The sequence below is a fragment of the Ovis aries genome, chromosome 1 (assembly GCF_016772045.2).
Source record: "Ovis aries strain OAR_USU_Benz2616 breed Rambouillet chromosome 1, ARS-UI_Ramb_v3.0, whole genome shotgun sequence".
Taxonomy (NCBI): domain Eukaryota; kingdom Metazoa; phylum Chordata; class Mammalia; order Artiodactyla; family Bovidae; genus Ovis; species Ovis aries.
This window is the reverse complement of record NC_056054.1, coordinates 236,943,107-236,960,265: the sequence shown is the minus strand read 5'-3', so window position 1 is coordinate 236,960,265 and position 17,159 is coordinate 236,943,107. Positions and strand designations below refer to the sequence as shown.

The window sequence follows — 17,159 nt, the reverse complement described above, 5'->3', positions numbered from 1 at the left end:
TATGCTATCTAGGTTGGTCATAACTTTCCTTCCAAGGAGTAAGCGTCTTTTCATTTCATGCTGCAGTCACCATCTAAAGTGATTTTGGAGCCCCCCAAAATAAAGTCAGACACTGTTTCCACTGTTCCCCCATCTATTTCCCATGAAGTGATGTGACCAGATGCCATGAACTTCGTTTTCTGAATGTTGAGCTTTAAGCCAACTTTTTTGCTCTCCTTTTTCACTTTCATCAAGAGGCTTTTTAGTTCCTCTTCACTTTCTAAAATAAGGGTGGTGTCATCTGCATATCTGAGGTTGATATTTCTCCTGGCAATCTTGATTCCAGCTTGTGTTTCTTCCAGCCCAGCTTTTCTCATGATGTACTCTGCATATAAGTTAAATAAGCAGGGGGACAGGATACAGCCTTGATGTACTCCTTTTCCTATTTGGAACTAGTCTGTTGTTCCATGAGGAACCAATCTGTTGTTCTAACTGTTGCCTCATGACCTGCATATGAGTTTCTCAAGAGGCAGGTCAGGCAGTCTGGTATTCCCATCTCTTTCAGAATTTTCCACGGTTTATTGTGATCCACACAGTCAAAGGCTTTGGCATAGTCAGTAAAGCAGAAATAGACTTTTTTTTGGAACTCTTGCTTTTTCCAAGATCCAGTGGATGTTGGCAATTTGATCTCTGGTTCCTCTGCCTTTTCTAAAACCAGCTTGAACATCTGGAAGTTCACGGTTCACATATTGCTGAAGCCTGGCTTGGAGAATTTTGAGCATTACTTTATTAGTGTGTGAGATGACTGCAATTGTGCGGTAGCGTGATCATTCTTTGGTATTGCCTTTCTTTGGGATAGGAATGAAAACTGACCTTTTCTAGTCCTGTGGCCACTGCTGAGTTTTCCACATTTGCTGGCATATTGAGTGTAGCACTTTCACAGCATCATCTTTCAGGATTTGAAATAGCTCAACTGGAATCCCATCACCTCCACTAGCTTTGTTCATAGTGATGCTTTCTAAGGCCCACTTACTTCACATTCCAGGATGCCTGGCTCTAGGTAAGTGATCATACCATCGTGATTATCATGGTCGTGAAGATCTTTTTGGTACAGAAGATCTGTGTATTCTTGCCACCTCTTCTTAATATCTTCTGCTTCTGTTAGGTCCATACCATTTCTGTCCTTTTTCAAGCCCATCTTTGCATAAAATATTCCCTTGGCATCTCTAATTTTCTTGAAGAGATCTCTAGTCTTTCCCATTCTGTTGTTTTCCTCTATTTCTTTGCATTGATCGCTGAGGAAGGCTTTCTTATTTCTTCTTGCTATTCTTTGGAACTCTTCATTCTGATGCTTATATCTTTCCTTTTCTCCTTTGCTTTTCTCTTCTCATCTTTTAACAGCTATTTGTAAGCCCTCCTCAGACAGCCATTTTTCTTTTTTGCATTTTTTTTCCCATGGGGATGGTCTTGATCCCTGTCTCCTGTACAATGTCATGAACCTCAGTCCATAGTTCATCAGGCACTCTATCTATCAGATCTAGGCCCTTAAATCTATTTCTCACTTTCACTGTATAATCATAAGGGATTTGATTTAGGTCATACCTGAATGGTGTAGTGGTTTTCCCTACTTTCTTCAATTTAAGTCTGAATTTGGCAATAAGGAGCTCATGATCTGAGCCACAGTCGGCTCCCAGTCTTGTTTTTGCTGACTGTGTAGAGCTTCTCCATCTTTGGCTGCAAAGAGTATAATTAATCTCATTTTGGTGTTGACCATCTGGTGATGTCCATGTATAGAGTCTTCTCTTGTGTTGTTGGAAGAGGGTGTTTGCTATGACCAATGCGTTCTCTTGGCAAAACTCTATTAGCCTTTGCCCTGCTTCATTCTGTATTCCAAGGCCAAATTTGCCTGTTACTCCAGGTGTTTCTTGACTTCCTACATTTGCATTCCAGTCCCCTATAGTGAAAAGTACATCTTTTTTGGGCAGGTGCAGGAGGGCCTAGAAGTGCTACTCCACGTTCAAGGTCAGGAGGGACGGTGGTGTTGAGATACCCCTCGTCCAAGGTCAGGAACAGCAGCTGCACTTTCCTGGAGCAGCCGTGAAAAGATACCCCACGTCCAAGGTAAGAGAAACCCAAGTAAGGTGGTAGGTATTGCAAGAGGGCATCAAAGGGCAGACACACTGAAACCATAATTACAGAAAATTAGTCAGTCTAATCACACTAGGACCACAGCCTTGTCTAACTCAATGAAACTAAGCCATGCCCTGTTGAACCACCCAAGACTGGCAGGTCATGGTGGAGATGTCTGACAGAATGTGGTCCACTGGAGGAGGGAATGGCAAACCACTTCAGCATTCTTGCCTTGAGAACCCAGTGAACAGTATGAAAAGGCAAAAAGATAGGATACTGAAAGAGGAACTCCCCAGGTCGGTAGGTGCCCAATATGCTACTGGAGATCAGTGGAGAAATAACTCCCAAAAGAATGAAGGGATGGAGCCAAAGCAAAAACAATACTCGGCTGTGGATGTGACTGGTGATAGAAGCAAGGTCTGATGCTGTAAAGAGCAATATTGCATAGGAACCTGGAATGTCAGATCCATGAATCAAGGCAAATTGGAAGTGGTCAAACAGGAGATGGCAAGAGTGAACATCGACATTCTAGGAATCAATGAACTAAAATGGACTGGAATGGGTGAATTTTAACCCAGATGACCATTATATCTACTACGGTGGGCAGGAATCCCTTAGAAGAAATGGAGTAGCCATCATGGTCAACAAAAGAGTCCAAAATGCAGTACTTGGATGCAATCTCAAAAATGACAGGATGATCTCTGTTCGTTTCCAAGGCAAACCATTCAATATCACAGTAATCCAAGTCTATGTCCCAACCAGTAACTCTGAAGAAGCTGAACTTGAATGGTTCTATGAAGCCCTACAAGACCTTTTAGAACTAACACCCCACCCCCCAAAAAATAATTTAGGATTGATGGTGTTTAAATAGCATCATATCCCTTGTATTCTTATTGAAAAAGATAAAGAATGTGCTTTGTTGAACATCTTCCTTAATCATTTAACTACTGAGCTACCCAAAGGTCTTCATTTTTTGAAAAATTAATACAAAGTGAAATGGACAATTTAAATACCGTTACTGATGTTTAATCCTCAAGAATGTTTCTATGAGCTGGGTATGTTTTTCAACTTTCTTGGCTTTGTACTTTCATTCTTGTTTCTCCAAAATAATGACATCCTGAGATGAATGTCTTACTTATATTTTTTTTGCATTCATGTACATATGAGTTGACCACAACATGAGGAATACATATCCATTTATATGATATTCATGTCCATTTTTTAGTGTTCCATTCAGAGTTTTTTCAGCATTAATATTTATGGTTCAAGATTAGTGTTTATTTGGACCTTTGCATTCTGATTAACTGGTTGTCTTTGAGTCCAGGTGGCTTTAGAAGGAAATAACTAAGCTACATTTCAGTGTTATTTTGGGGACCTACTTGTTATATGCCTGTTACTTCTTTTTATATCCTGTGACTTCTGGTCCCAAGAATAGTGTCCTCTTAACAAAATTATAAAATGAAGAGCAACATTTATTCATTCATTTTCTATTATTTTTTCAAACTGTATTGAGCATTTTACTATCTCAGACCCAATGGGAAATAAAATAATAACAAGTATTGAATCAGTACATCAAGGCTGTATATTGTCACCCTGCTTATTTAACTTCTACGCAGAGTACATCATGAGAAATGCTGGGCGGAGGAAGCACAAGCTGGAATCAAGTTTGCCAGGAGAAATAGCAATAACCTCAGATATGCAGATGACACCGCCTTTATGGCAGAAAGTGAAGAAGAACTAAAGAACCTCTTGATGAAAGTGAAAGAGGAGAGTGAAAAGTTAGCTTAAAGCTCAACATTCAGAAAACTAAGATCATGGCATCCAGTCCCATATCTTCATGACAAATAGATGGGGAAACAGTAGAAACAGTGGCTGACTTTATTTTGGGGCTCCAAAATCAATGTAGATGGTGATTGCAGCCATGGAATTAAAAGACGCTTACTCCTTGGAAGGAAAGTTATGACCAACCTAGTTCAGTTCAGTTCAGTTGCTCAGTAGTGTCCAACTCTTTGCGATCCCATGAACCGCAGCATGCCAGGCCTCCCTGTCCATCACCAACTGCTGTGGTCTACCCAAACCATGTCCACTGAGTCGGTGATGCCATCCAACCATCTCATCCTCTGTCGTCCCCTTCTCCTCCTGCCCTCAATCTTTCCCAGCATCAGGGTCTTTTCCAATGAGTCAACACTTTGCATCGGCTGGCCGAAGTTTTGGAGTTTCAGCTTCAACATCAGTCCTTCCAGTGAACATCCCAGACTGATCTCCTTTAGGATGGACTGGTTGGATCTCCTTGCAGTCCAAAGGACTCAAGAGTCTTCTCCAACATCACACTTCAAAAGCATCAATTCTTCGGCACTCAGCTTTCTTTATAGTCCAACTCTCAAATCCATACATGACTACTGGAAAAACCATAGCCTTGACTAGATGAATCTTTGTGGACAAAGTAACGTCTCTGCTTTTGAATATGCTATCTAGGTTGGTCATAACTTTCCCTCCAAGGAGTAAGCATCTTTTAATTTCATGGCTGCAGTCACCATCTGCAGTGATTTTGGAGCCCCCAAAAACTAAAGTCAGCAACTGTTTCCACTGTTTCCCCGTCTATCACATATTTATGGTTATAAGTATTTAGAAAATGTGTAGAAAATATCTGAAAAGTTTACAGCAGACCGATAACACAGATATTGAGACTATGGCAGAATTGCCAAATGTGAAGGATCTAATTAGAAGCTGCTCTCCCAATATCTTGAAAATGGTTGACTTTGAAAGCAGCTTTGGAGGACAGGAGAGAGACAGGAAAAAGGGTTAAATGGCAAGAGGAGGCACAATAGGGATGTAGGGGTGGCAAACAGTGACACATGCATAGGAAAATGATTTATTTCATGCAATAGTACAGAAAAGAAAGTTAGAGCTAGATAAGAGAGTTGGTAGATTCCTTTTTGCCTCATCCCCGGGCATATGGTCCCTGTCTCTTAAGTGTGGGACACTGAGAGTGAGTTGTAGATAGTGGACCTTTGCTCATTAGATCATCTACCTGAGGGTACTTGGGAGAGCTTTGGATCTAGGGAAGTTTCCATAAGGGGGCTTTATCTTGGCTCATTTTTATTATATACTTGTGAGATGTCTAGCACCCTGAGCATGCATTATGGAGGTGCATTTCCCTTTCTGATGGTCCTCTTGAATTTCACTGTATTCCCTCCATTAGGTTCAGCTAGCCACTGTGGTGAGAGGTTGACCAAGAGATACATCCTTCAGCCCTGAGCTTTTACCTGTAGCAGTAGCAGGATTTTTCATTTGTCCAGATGCCACTGTCTCAGATACCACACTTTGGCTGAGACAGTTGTTACTTGGACGTTATCCTGAGGTTCTCTATGGTAGTCTGCAGGGTCACAGATGAGACCTCAGGATCCCCACTACCTCTGGAAAGGAAAATCCTTGTCAATTATTCCACATCTTTTCCTTGCATGTAAAACTGTGTGACTATCATCAAGATGTTTTTCATAATTTTATTCCTCTGTTTTGCAAACACATTACTATTTTTTCACAAGCTAAGTTACCTATTGATTGGCTTATCTGTTTATTCATTGTCTTGGTATTTCTACATTTGGATATTTCTTAAAAATGTATGGCATGATGTTGGGAACTTTTCTTATTAGCCAAATAACAGTATGTTAAGTGTTAAGAATATTTTAGAATATTTTAATTTTTAACATTTATTTTAAATATAGAAACATTTATCTTTAATTTTAAAATGAAATAAAATTATTTTAATAGTTACTTTGATTTCTTCTATTCACTTTGGTTACTTTCAGCCAAGAATTTTTACAAATTTATATATACTGTCAATTTTCCATAGGAATGTCTTATTTAGGTAATTTCTATCGGTGATTTTTGACAAAAACACCATAAATGTATGTACCTTCCTTTCTCCTCTCTATCTCTCCCTCTTATTCTTTATTGTCCCCCTTGCCCACTGTGCTGAACTCATTCTATGTACTACCTCAACTGATTATAAGACACCAATTTGCTAACACAAATCTAAGCAATAGTTTGTGCTGTTATTGTGGTAATGGAGCCAAGTTGCTGATACTTTTGTCACCATCTCAGACTGAGAAGCTCACAGAGGCTGCAGCTCCAGTTTCCCCAATTTCTCTTGGGTATACACCAATAGTGCCTCACCTTCTGCCATATAACTTTAGAAACATTTGTATTGAGATGTAATTGACATATAACAGTATATCAGTTACAGGTGTACAGTATAAAAATTATATACATATATATATAAAACAAAAAGACCACCACAATAAATCTAGTTAATATCCATCACCACATGTATTTAGAACTTTCTTCTTGTGATGAGACCTTTCAAGACTTACTATCTTATCAATGTTTAAATATACAACATAGTATTATTAGCTATAGTCACCATGTTATACATTACATATGAGACATTTATTTTATAACTGGAAGTTTGTATCTCTATCAGTCTCACCCACACCATGAAAATTTTTAAAACTTTACTGTTGAAATAAGTTTGACACTTTTTTTATCACTGAAAGACATAAGTATTGTGAAAATAATTTTAACATCCATCAATTTATATAGACTTTTTATCTCAAGGTTGCATAAATTATTAAAATTATATTTCCTCCTCTTGGAGTTTCAGAAGTCTTTGCATTACAGGATACTATCATTTTTTTTCAGGTCAAAATGATCTTGAAATAAAACATAAAATCAAGATACAAGTTTGCTTTACCCTTTCTTACAGTTAATTGATTCTTATTCACCATCTCACTGAGAAAATGAACATGGTATAGTTTGACAAGAGACATATCCATAAAACTTCTGAGTGTGTATTTAACCAAGGATGAAGCATTTCCCCAGGCAATGAGAAGAATCCAACATATGCCTCTGGAATCAAGACATTTGTTCAAGTTTGTTAACTGGAGTACTCTCTTACCCAAGAAGTATAGGGAGGGCCATATTTATACTAAAACAATTTTTGGAAGATCTAATTTTCATCACCAGTACTTATGTATATCAGATTATCACCCTTGTTGGCCGATGATTCCCAGTTACAGAATTTGCCATCAACCTATATTCTTACCTATGAATATGATGTCCTGAGAGATGATGGACTTATGTATGTTTCAAGACTTCAAAATGTTGGAGTTCAAGTTGCTCATGACCATATTGAGGATGCAATCCATGGAGCTTTATCATTTATGACATCACTGTATTTAAATCTAGGTCTCAGAATAAGGGATAATGTATGTTAGTTGGCTGGATAAGAATTTATAAATACATTTATATAAAATATGTATGATCATCACTTAATGGGTTATAATTTTTGATATTTTGTAATTGTAGTGCCAAGAATAATATCATTTGTGTTGTCTATATCTAGATTTGAATGTTACAACATTACTTGTATGTCCTTGAATAGGTTATCAATTTTTCTGACTCACAGAACTTGCATACAAAAAAAGTATATAATCACAACTATTTTCACTTTGTGTGTGTGTGTGTGTGTGTGTGTGTGTATGCCACTCAGTAGTGTGTGAGTGTTAGTCACTCAGTATTGTTCAACTCTTTGCAAGCCAGTGGACTGTTTTACATCCCTGGACAGCCTACCAAGCTCCTCTGTCCATGTACTTCTGCAGGCAAGAATTGGAGTGGGTTGCCATTCACTTCTCCAATTTTCTCTTTGCTGTTGCTGCTAAGTCACTTCAGTCGTGTCCGACTCTGTGCGACCCCATAGATAGCAGCCCACCAGGCTCCCCCATCCCTGGGATTCTCTAGGCAAGAACACTTGAGTGGGTTGCCATTTCCTTCTCCAATACATGAAAGTGAAAAGTGAAAGTGAAGTCACTCAGTCGTGTCAGACCCTCAGTGACCCCATGAACTGCAGCCTACCAGGCTCCTCCATCCATGGGATTTTCCAGGAAAGAGTACTGGCGTGGGGTGCCATTGCCTTCTCTGATGCAATTCTCTCTTTCTCTAAAAGGCTGGTGTAAAGTGCTTGTCCATGAAGATGAGTTGCCAGGGTCCAGCCCCAGTGGATCCAGGGAATTCAAAGCAGGGACGATGTCGGCGAGGAAAAAACTTATTTATTTATTAATATAAGATTAGATTAGGAAGAAATAGTGTAGTAGGAAAGTTAAGTGGATAAAGAAGGCTGAATAACTTGGCTTACAGGGAAGGCCAATAAAGTTCCAGACAAGGAGCTTGCACCATTTACGTTGGGCCACCAGCACCCACTTGAATATCGGGGGTGCCCCGCCTTGGGCTCCCCCTCGCATGGATCTTAAAAGCCGGGACAAGTAAGTAGACATGGTGAGCCACCCCTCTCCAGATGGGAATTCAGCCTGAAATTAGATTAAAGAGGAGACACGGGGGAAACCAGTCCAGGGACTGGCTCCGTCCTCTATTGTTCAGAAGGCCTTTTATACTTTTGATAAAACATGGAGATCAATGGGTAACACAAAGTTATGCAGCGTTAGCAGCCCAGACTCTTATCAAAAACCAGGCTTTTCTCTCTGCATACCTAATTGTATACACAAGTCTTAGGTAATTTACATCATCTTCTGGCCAAAAAGGCCAATTAACATTTTATAGCCTTTTTTCTGATAAGGGTTTGTTAACCAGAAGACTTATTTGTGTTGATCTTCCCAAAGTCTAGTGCCACTCTCAGCAAGCACTAAATAAAGTTACATTCTTACATAGCAGGGACACAAGAGGAATGCAGTGATATATAACAAAGAGAAAAGTAATTAACTCAAAACTCTAGTGTTGCTAATATCAAAACTACTATATATCTTTTTCCATATCCCATTTACATTGATTAACATCCTCCCAGGTGCCTAAAAGATAAAGAATATAGAGGCCTGGCAGCAGTCATTGAGTCAACAGTGAAAACCCTCTACCAATATAATTTTTAACTTTTTAGAAAAGGCTTTGTATCTTTAAGATGCTTTTAAGCTTTGTGCCTCTCGCAGTTGGGGGGCTGTAAGCAATTCACAAGCTGTAAGAGGTCCAGGGCAACATGTTAGGCAAGCTAGAGAGTTATTGAGGGGGTTTAACTGAAACATCCCTTTCAAATGCAGAAGACTAAAGCCCTGATTTGACTTTTTCCAGAGAATATTAGAAGAGTGGGAAAGCAGGCAGATTCTCATTTTTTGGGGGGTGGATGCTCAGGAAATTCCAGGGGGAAAACCTGAGTGTTGGAGATTACGAGTGAAATGACACAAAACAAGACACACACACACACCAGACAGACGATACACACACTCCGGCCAGAGGAACAGAACTGCACAAACTATTTGCGCTTTATTATTATAAAGCCCCCCTAGGCAGAATTCCAGACTGCATGAATAAGCCTTTTCAGTACAGCGCAGGTGCATACATGTTATCGTACAGCAAGAGGGAATGAAATTCCGGCCTCCTGCAGAGTCTGTCCAGAGCCCTCACAAGAAGGAAATGTTCCCTCGTTTGCAAGGGACCATTAGTCTCAAGGCTGTGTCCATCTCCTTGGCAGAATATCTTGTTTGTAAGCAGCATATCTCCACTTTCCCTATTGTGGCCACATTAACCCTTCATCTCCCCCTTTTTTATTTTATTTAAGCCCTCGAGACATTTGTATTGATGTTCTGTAGAGCAAGGCGTAAAGCTGTAGGGGGCCAACGTCCAGCCTCGCCAGCCCCTCTCGTGGCTGTGCCTGTCTTAGGTTGACCTCCTCTGAGGGTCTTACCCGTCATTGGCTATCCAGCCAACTCTTGGGGGCTAGGTGGAATCTTTCTAGATGTTGGGCATCTAGAACTCTTTATTTATATATCTTGGTTAATCTCTTGAAGGGCTCATGTTAAATGGTACAGATGTTATACAAAACTGAGAAGCATTCCAATCACATTTCAACACACTTCGTGTAGATAAAACAGCCAGTTGATCTCCAAGCCAGGAAACAGTGTATTGAAGATTGAGCACGTCGGTAGCAAGTTGGGCATCCAAATCTCACTGTTGTTGCCATAACAAATGAGAGTCTTTATGCCAGTCCCGAATAAAATCAGCTGTTTGAATTTCTTGGTGTAACACAAGACCTGCTACAGCTGCTGTTGCAGTTACTGACGTGACTGCTAGAATCGAAGCAATGACCACACCAAGCATACGTCAAGATCAGTGTAGCAAAGTCTGTACAGCAGTTACTAGATGAGAAACAGCAAAAGAATCTGACCACAGCCGAGTTAGATTTATAGGTAACCATACTTCTGTCCGAGCCTTAATAATTACTAACGAGAAATTGGAGTTATAGGTTCATCTTTCAAATTCTTCCCACCAAGACTGATTTACACATTGAGTTAGATTACAATAGTCACATGACACAGACCCCACAGTATCATTCCAGGTCCAATTCCCATATAACAATGCAAAAGGATATTTTACACATGCCATTGTGGAATAAGATTTATTAACATGTAAGTTAACATGGAATGGACTTGAAGAGTCACTGCTGTCCAAAGTATAGTTTCCTGACCAGATAGTGAGATTACCAGAAACCGCCCATAGTTTCCAAATATCTCCTTGAATGTGCGGATATCCGTGTGATTGTAATTGAGGAGGGACAAGTGCAAATTGCTGCCATTTAACTGTTTCATTACCATTGCCCATCAAAGTGATATTTGCATGATGCCACCTAAAAGATTTATTTGACCATTTTTCTAAGAATTGCCCATGATCTGGACTACAATGATGGCCCCAGAATAATTCATGACTTTAAAGGGTCGATGACCTCGGCAATGTTCCCACTCCAAAAATTCTAGAGAAGGAACAAAAAAGTTAACAGGACATAGTGACATGTGTTTTCCATTATGAATGTCTATCGGTTCTGTCAAGGTGTTAAATCCCCTGGTGGAAACAAGCACAGTAAAAGTAGCAAAATGGTAATTATTATACTTTACCCCCCATGTATTATAAGAATGATGAGAATGTTCCTTGGTGGACAGACAAAAGGGGTGTCCTCCTATACACAAAGGAATATCTTCCACTGCAATGGTCAAATTACTAATATTATATTGCTGTTTATGATGAGATAGTTGTTCTATTCCCCTGCAAGCTGGCGGGGGAAAGAAGGCAGTCTCATTAGTGCATACCTGCACTTCTGCCTCCCCCCAGGAAACTGCTCTTACTAATGGGGGATTAGGTATATATGCCCAGTATGTATGATTACTTGCCGATACACCGATTATCTGACATGTCACCACCGCCATCATGGCAAGCAAAAGATTGGCAGGATTCAGAGGTTGCCCCACCTTCATTAACATTTTCTTTGCTTCCTGGGTCAACCTCTTCAATTGACCCCATGTAGGAGGTGTTGCATCCCTTGTATGGGAAGTAAGGCTTCTCTGCATAGTAAGCTCTTCGAATTTTTTGAACAAGGGGATCAGCCATTGCTGATTTTGATCAATTTTGCTGGGGTCCAAAACCTGTAATTATCAACAGAAATGAAAGCATACCCTCATCCCAAATATATTAATGATGCTGGGATCCAACCTTTCTCTTTATCTTTATACCAAATAGGCATATTCAAGATCTTCTTATCCTCTTCTTTCCCTTGAAAATGCAACTCTGCTGCTGATAGATTTCCCTTGCTCCAAACATTCAAAAAATTTAGGGTAAGTAAGGTCTTATTCAGAATGTCTTTAGGTTTCATAAATCTTTAGGTTTCATAAATCTCTCTTGTTCCCCCTTTTTTATTTTTTCAAGATAATCAGACAAGGTACGATTAGCTCTTTCAATGATAGCTTGCCCTTGACTATTATAAGGAATACCAAAAGTATGAGTTATATGGTATTGAGATAAAAAGTGAGCTAATTTTGCGGATTGGTAGGCAGGTGCATTATCAGTTTTCAATTCAATTGGTAATCCCATAACTGCAAAACAAGATAACAAATGAGTAATAATAGCATCAGCCTTTTCAGAATGTAATGCAGTGGCCCATTGAAAATGTGTGCAAGTATCTATAGTATGATGCACACATTTTTGTTGTCCGAAGGAAGAAATGAAAATTACATCCTTTTGCCATATCTGATTTGCTTGTTGTCCTCTCATGTTGACACCTGGTGGGGTAAATGGCAAAGCAAAGGGTGCACCTATGGAACAAGAACGAACAATATTTTGAGCTTGTTTTTGAGTAATAGCATGAGATTTTTGTAACCCTTTGGAGTTGGTATGTTGTAAGAGATGTTCTTGTTTTGTTGCTTCTATAGGATAAAGTAAGGCATCAATTGTAGCATTTCCAAATGATAAGGGTCCAGCAAGGGCAGAATGTGCACAGATGTGAGTAAAGAAAATTAACTCTGAACGCTGCAAGAGCAATTGTTGTACTTGGTAAAACAATTTATCAATAGCTCTTTTAAGGGTCAGTGGAAGGGAGACATGGGGAAGCTGTAGGCAAGAAAGAACAGCATATTGAGAATTTGAAACGATGTTAATAGGAAATTGGGGGAAATCTTGCAAAACTAAATAGATAGCCCATAATTCAGCAGGCTGTATAGAAGAAAATGAGTGGGGGAGAACCTTGGGACTTTCCAGGGTCCAATATCCAGCAGTATTTCTATTTGCATCTGTAAAAATAGTGGGTCCCTTAACTGGAACATCTGAAATTGGGGAATGAGATATCATATTGTTAGTCCAGAGAAAATCAATCAATTTAGATGATGGATTATGATTAGAAAATGAACCAGGATATGAGGCAAGAGAAATTTGCCAGTTTTCATTAAATTGTAAACATCGAGATATTTGAGCAGTTGTTAACTGAGTAACAATCTGGTGTGGTTCACATTCTGACAATTGTAAAATACAATGGCGACCCTTCTGTATAAGGAAGGCTAATTTATCCATATATATAGTCAATTTTTTGGAAAAACTGTTAGGTAAGAAAACCCATTCTATTAGTCCTTTTTCTTGAGCAACTACACCAGATGGAGAATAAGGGGTATGAAATATTATAAAAGAAATAGGTTGAGACGCATGTCAGTAAGTCAAAAAGCCGTCATTTAGTCGTTGCTCAACAAATTGAAGTTCCTGTAAAGCCAATGGGGTTAAGGTCTGGGGGCTATCCAGAGCTGTATCTCCTTCTAAAGTAGAAAACAAATGTCGTAATTGATAAGTAGGAATCCCAAGTACTGGGCGTAGCCAATTAATATCTTCCAATAACTTTTGAAAATCATTTAAGATTTTGAGATGATCTCTTCTAATTTGCAACTTTTGGGGCCTAATTCTATGTTGTTCCAATATTGTCCCTAAATATGAAATAGGAAAGTCCTTTTGAATTTTTTCCTGGGCTATTTGCAAATTGTATAGTCTCAAAGCCTCCTGTACTTTTAAAAAGAATTCATCACGTTCAGCAATACTAGGAGCTGCTAATAGGAGATCATCCATATGATGATATAGAATATAATTGGGGTATTCTCGACGGAGGGATTGTAAAGAGCGAGCTACGAATTCTTGGCATAAGGTAGGACTATTTATCATTCTTTGTGGTAAGACTGTCCATTGATAATGCTTAACAGGCTGAGCATGATTAAGAACAGGAACTGTAAAAGCAAATTTATCTCTATCTTGCAATTGTAGGGGAATGGTAAAAAACCAGTCTTTAAGATCTAGCACCATTAAGGACCAATGCTGAGGAATAAGAGCTGGAGAGGGGAGTCCCAATTGCAATGCTCCCATAGGTTCAATACGTTTATTAACTTCTCGTAAATCAGTTAACATTCTCCATTTTACAGATTTCTTATTTATAACAAAAACAGGAGAATTCCAGGGTGAGGTAGAGGGCTCTATATGACCAAGTTGGAGTTATTCTTGTACCAACTGTTCTAACGCCTCGAGCTACATTTGTGGTAATGGCCACTGCTCAACCCATTTTGGAGTATTAGTTAACCATTTTAATGGGAGTGCTCGAGGAATTTGAGCAGTGGCCACTAGTTTTCCGATGGAATGGTTACAGAAGCCCCCAAAGGAGAGAGGAGATCTCTCCCCCATATATTAATAGGTATATTTACAATATAAAAGGTAACAAACACTGATCTTCCATTATGGAATTGACATTGCAAGGGATGGGTACTCTTCCAGACGTCTGCAATGGAGCCCAATCCCATCAGCATTAAAGGGCTTTTTTTCTTTTTCCCAATCTTGGGGCCATTGTTGAGAAGAAATGACTGAAACATCTGCCCCTGTGTCTATTAGTCCCTCAAAGTTGTTTCCTTGTATAATCAAGGAGAGAACAGGGTGAGAATCTTTGATAAGCATTTCCCAAAATATATATTGCCCAGTACTTCTAAATCCTCCTGTTTGTTCATTAGGAAGAGCCAAAAAGGGGTGATAAGGTAGGAGAAGTATTTGAGCAATATGTTCCCCAGCTAACAATGAAAGTGTGGTAGAAGTAGAGACCATGATTAAAATTTCCCCAACATAGTCAGAGTCTATTAACCCAGGAATTATGGTTAAACCTCTCAAAGCCGCATTGCTATGGCCTAATATCAAGCCAAAAGTGCCTTTAGGCAGTGGTCCAAATACATTTGTTTTTAAGTTATAAATGCCTCTCCCTGGTGACAAAAGAACATTGTCAGCTAGTGGCAAATCAGCAGTAGCACTCCCTGAAGTAGCAGACCATAAGTCCGAAATCATCATCTGAGGTCCTTTTAATGGGGCATTGACTTGTAATGGTTGCTGGGAGGGAACAGGGTTGGGGCAGGTGGGATGGCAGGAGGGCAAGGAGGAGAAGTCCCTGGTATTGTTCCTGGGCCCCAAGAACTTAGGCCCGCAGGATAGTTTCCCGGTATTGGGTTGCCCATTTTGTCTGTTTTAGATTTGCACTCATTAGTCCAATGAAGCCCCTTCCCGCATCGACAGCAAGGTCCAGGAGGAGTCTTATCCCTCCCAGCAAAAGATCTGTCTTTAGGAATTGAACCTTGATCAGCTTTTAATTTCCAACACTCTCTTTTCATATGACCAGGTTTTCCACAATGGAAGCAGTTACCTCCCTTTGGTGGTCTCATAGTTTTGGCCAAGGCTATAGCAGAGACATTAGCTTGATGCTCAGTTCCTCTTACTCCCGAGCAGGCTCTGATATATTCAGCTATAGATGTACCCTGTCCTTTTAATGGCCCCAGTATACGTTTGCATTCAGTATTTGCATTTTCAAATGCTAAAGTTTGTAATAATATCTCTGAATTTTTCTTTCCCCTAATTTGCCTTTCCCCAATGAATCCAGCATAGCCAAAATAAAGGGAGATTGAGGATAGTATTGCGCTACTGCAGCTTTAAGATCTTTAAAAAATTTATATTCCAAAGAAGCATATTGAACATTTATCACATTGCCATCCTGCTGTCTCTGGATGGGAAATAATTGTGGAGGATCGATAAACCCACCAGGGGGAGCAGCAAGTCATCATCATGAAGCACAGACAAAGGAAAGGAGAACCGACAATGTTCCCTGCCCACATTGGGCCGATTAACCTCAGTGGGGAAAAGAGAAGCACAAGGAGGAGCAGAAGGGGTAGATTTTTTTTCCTCCTTACAGGATTTCCACCATTCCTGGAATGGATGGGTCATTTCTTTAATCTCTTTGCCCTCCTCTGACGAAACCAAAGAAGCCTCCGATTCTGATTCTGAACTATCAGATGTTTCACCATTTACAGGAGGAGGCTTATTTATATCCTTGCCTTCAGGCGATGCAGAAGCATCACCAATGTCTGACACATTCCCATAAATTATTTTTCCCCTCCTTGAAGCATTAGATTTAGTTTCATTATCAGTAGAGAGCAAGGTCAAAGCCTGTGTTATAGCACTACACAAAGTCCATAACTTCAAAGGGATCACATTACCCTTCTGATGTTGCTTTCTCAATTCCTTTTGAATTATTTTCCATTCCTTCAAGTCTAACTGTAACTTAGTTTGATATTGAAACCAATGACAATATTGCTCCACCAAGTGAAAAAGCTCACTCAATCAAAGAGTCGAGGCTTTAACGCCTATGGAGTGGAGAAGTCCTTTGACTAACTCCATGTATTGTGCCCGTAATGATGATGATGAATTCCCCATGATTTTCTGAAAGTTCCCCTGCTAGGGTGAGGAATTCCCCATGATTTTCCTGAAAGTTCCCCTGCTATGGATTTAAAATCCCCCCAGGGTTACTCACTCTTTCGATTTCACTCGAGCCCGACGTTGGGCGCCAGATGTTGGAGATTACAAGTGAAATGACACAAAACAAGACACACACACACAAGAGACAGACGATACACACACTCCAGCTGGAGGGACAGAACTGCACAAACTATTTGCGCTTTTATAGGCAGAATTCCAGACTGCATGAGTAAGCCTTTTCAGTACAGTGCAGGTGCATACATGTTATCGTACAGCAAGAGGGAGTGAAATTCCGGCCTACTGCAGAGTGCGTCCAGAGCCCTTATCACAAGAAGGAAATGCTCCCTCGTTTGCAAGGGACCATTAGTCTCAAGGCTGTGTCCGTCTCCTTGGCAGAACATCTTGTTTGTAAGCAGCACATCTCCACTTTCCCTATTGTGGCCGCATTAACCCTTCACCTGAGGTCTGATTAGCCTTGCCATCAGAGCTCTGACACATGACCTTGTCACGGGTGGAATTCCTCACACTGGCTCCCGGCAATGAGTCAGGCAAGCAAGCGAAGGAGAGAGGAATTCGGGGCAGAAGCAGGCTGTTTACCCCACTGCCTGCTGCTTCCCACCTCTGCCAGCCCCTTTGCTGCTGGGTGGGGTCATGTGTCTGGTTCTGTCCAATGGGCTGTGAGTACAAGGTATAAGAACCTTATTGTAAGTATGTTGGTTCTAAAGGAACAAGCGCTTATTAAATTTGAGAAATAAAGTGGTTACTAGCGAGTTAGAGAAGATAGTTTCCAGACAGGCACAAAAATTGCAGTAGCAAGTGGGAAGAGGAAAAAAAAACTGCAAGGTAATTGTATCAGTTTCCTGTGGCTATTGTACTAAATTATTGTAAGTTTGGCGGCTTAAAACAATCGA

General features: G+C 40.1%; 1 pseudogene; it reads left to right on the top strand.

The window, feature by feature from the left end:
- Positions 1-4,741: 4,741 nt before the first annotated feature.
- LOC101117059 (arylacetamide deacetylase-like 2) lies at positions 4,742-7,407 on the top strand (annotated as a pseudogene).
- The last annotated feature ends 9,752 nt before the right edge of the window (positions 7,408-17,159 follow it).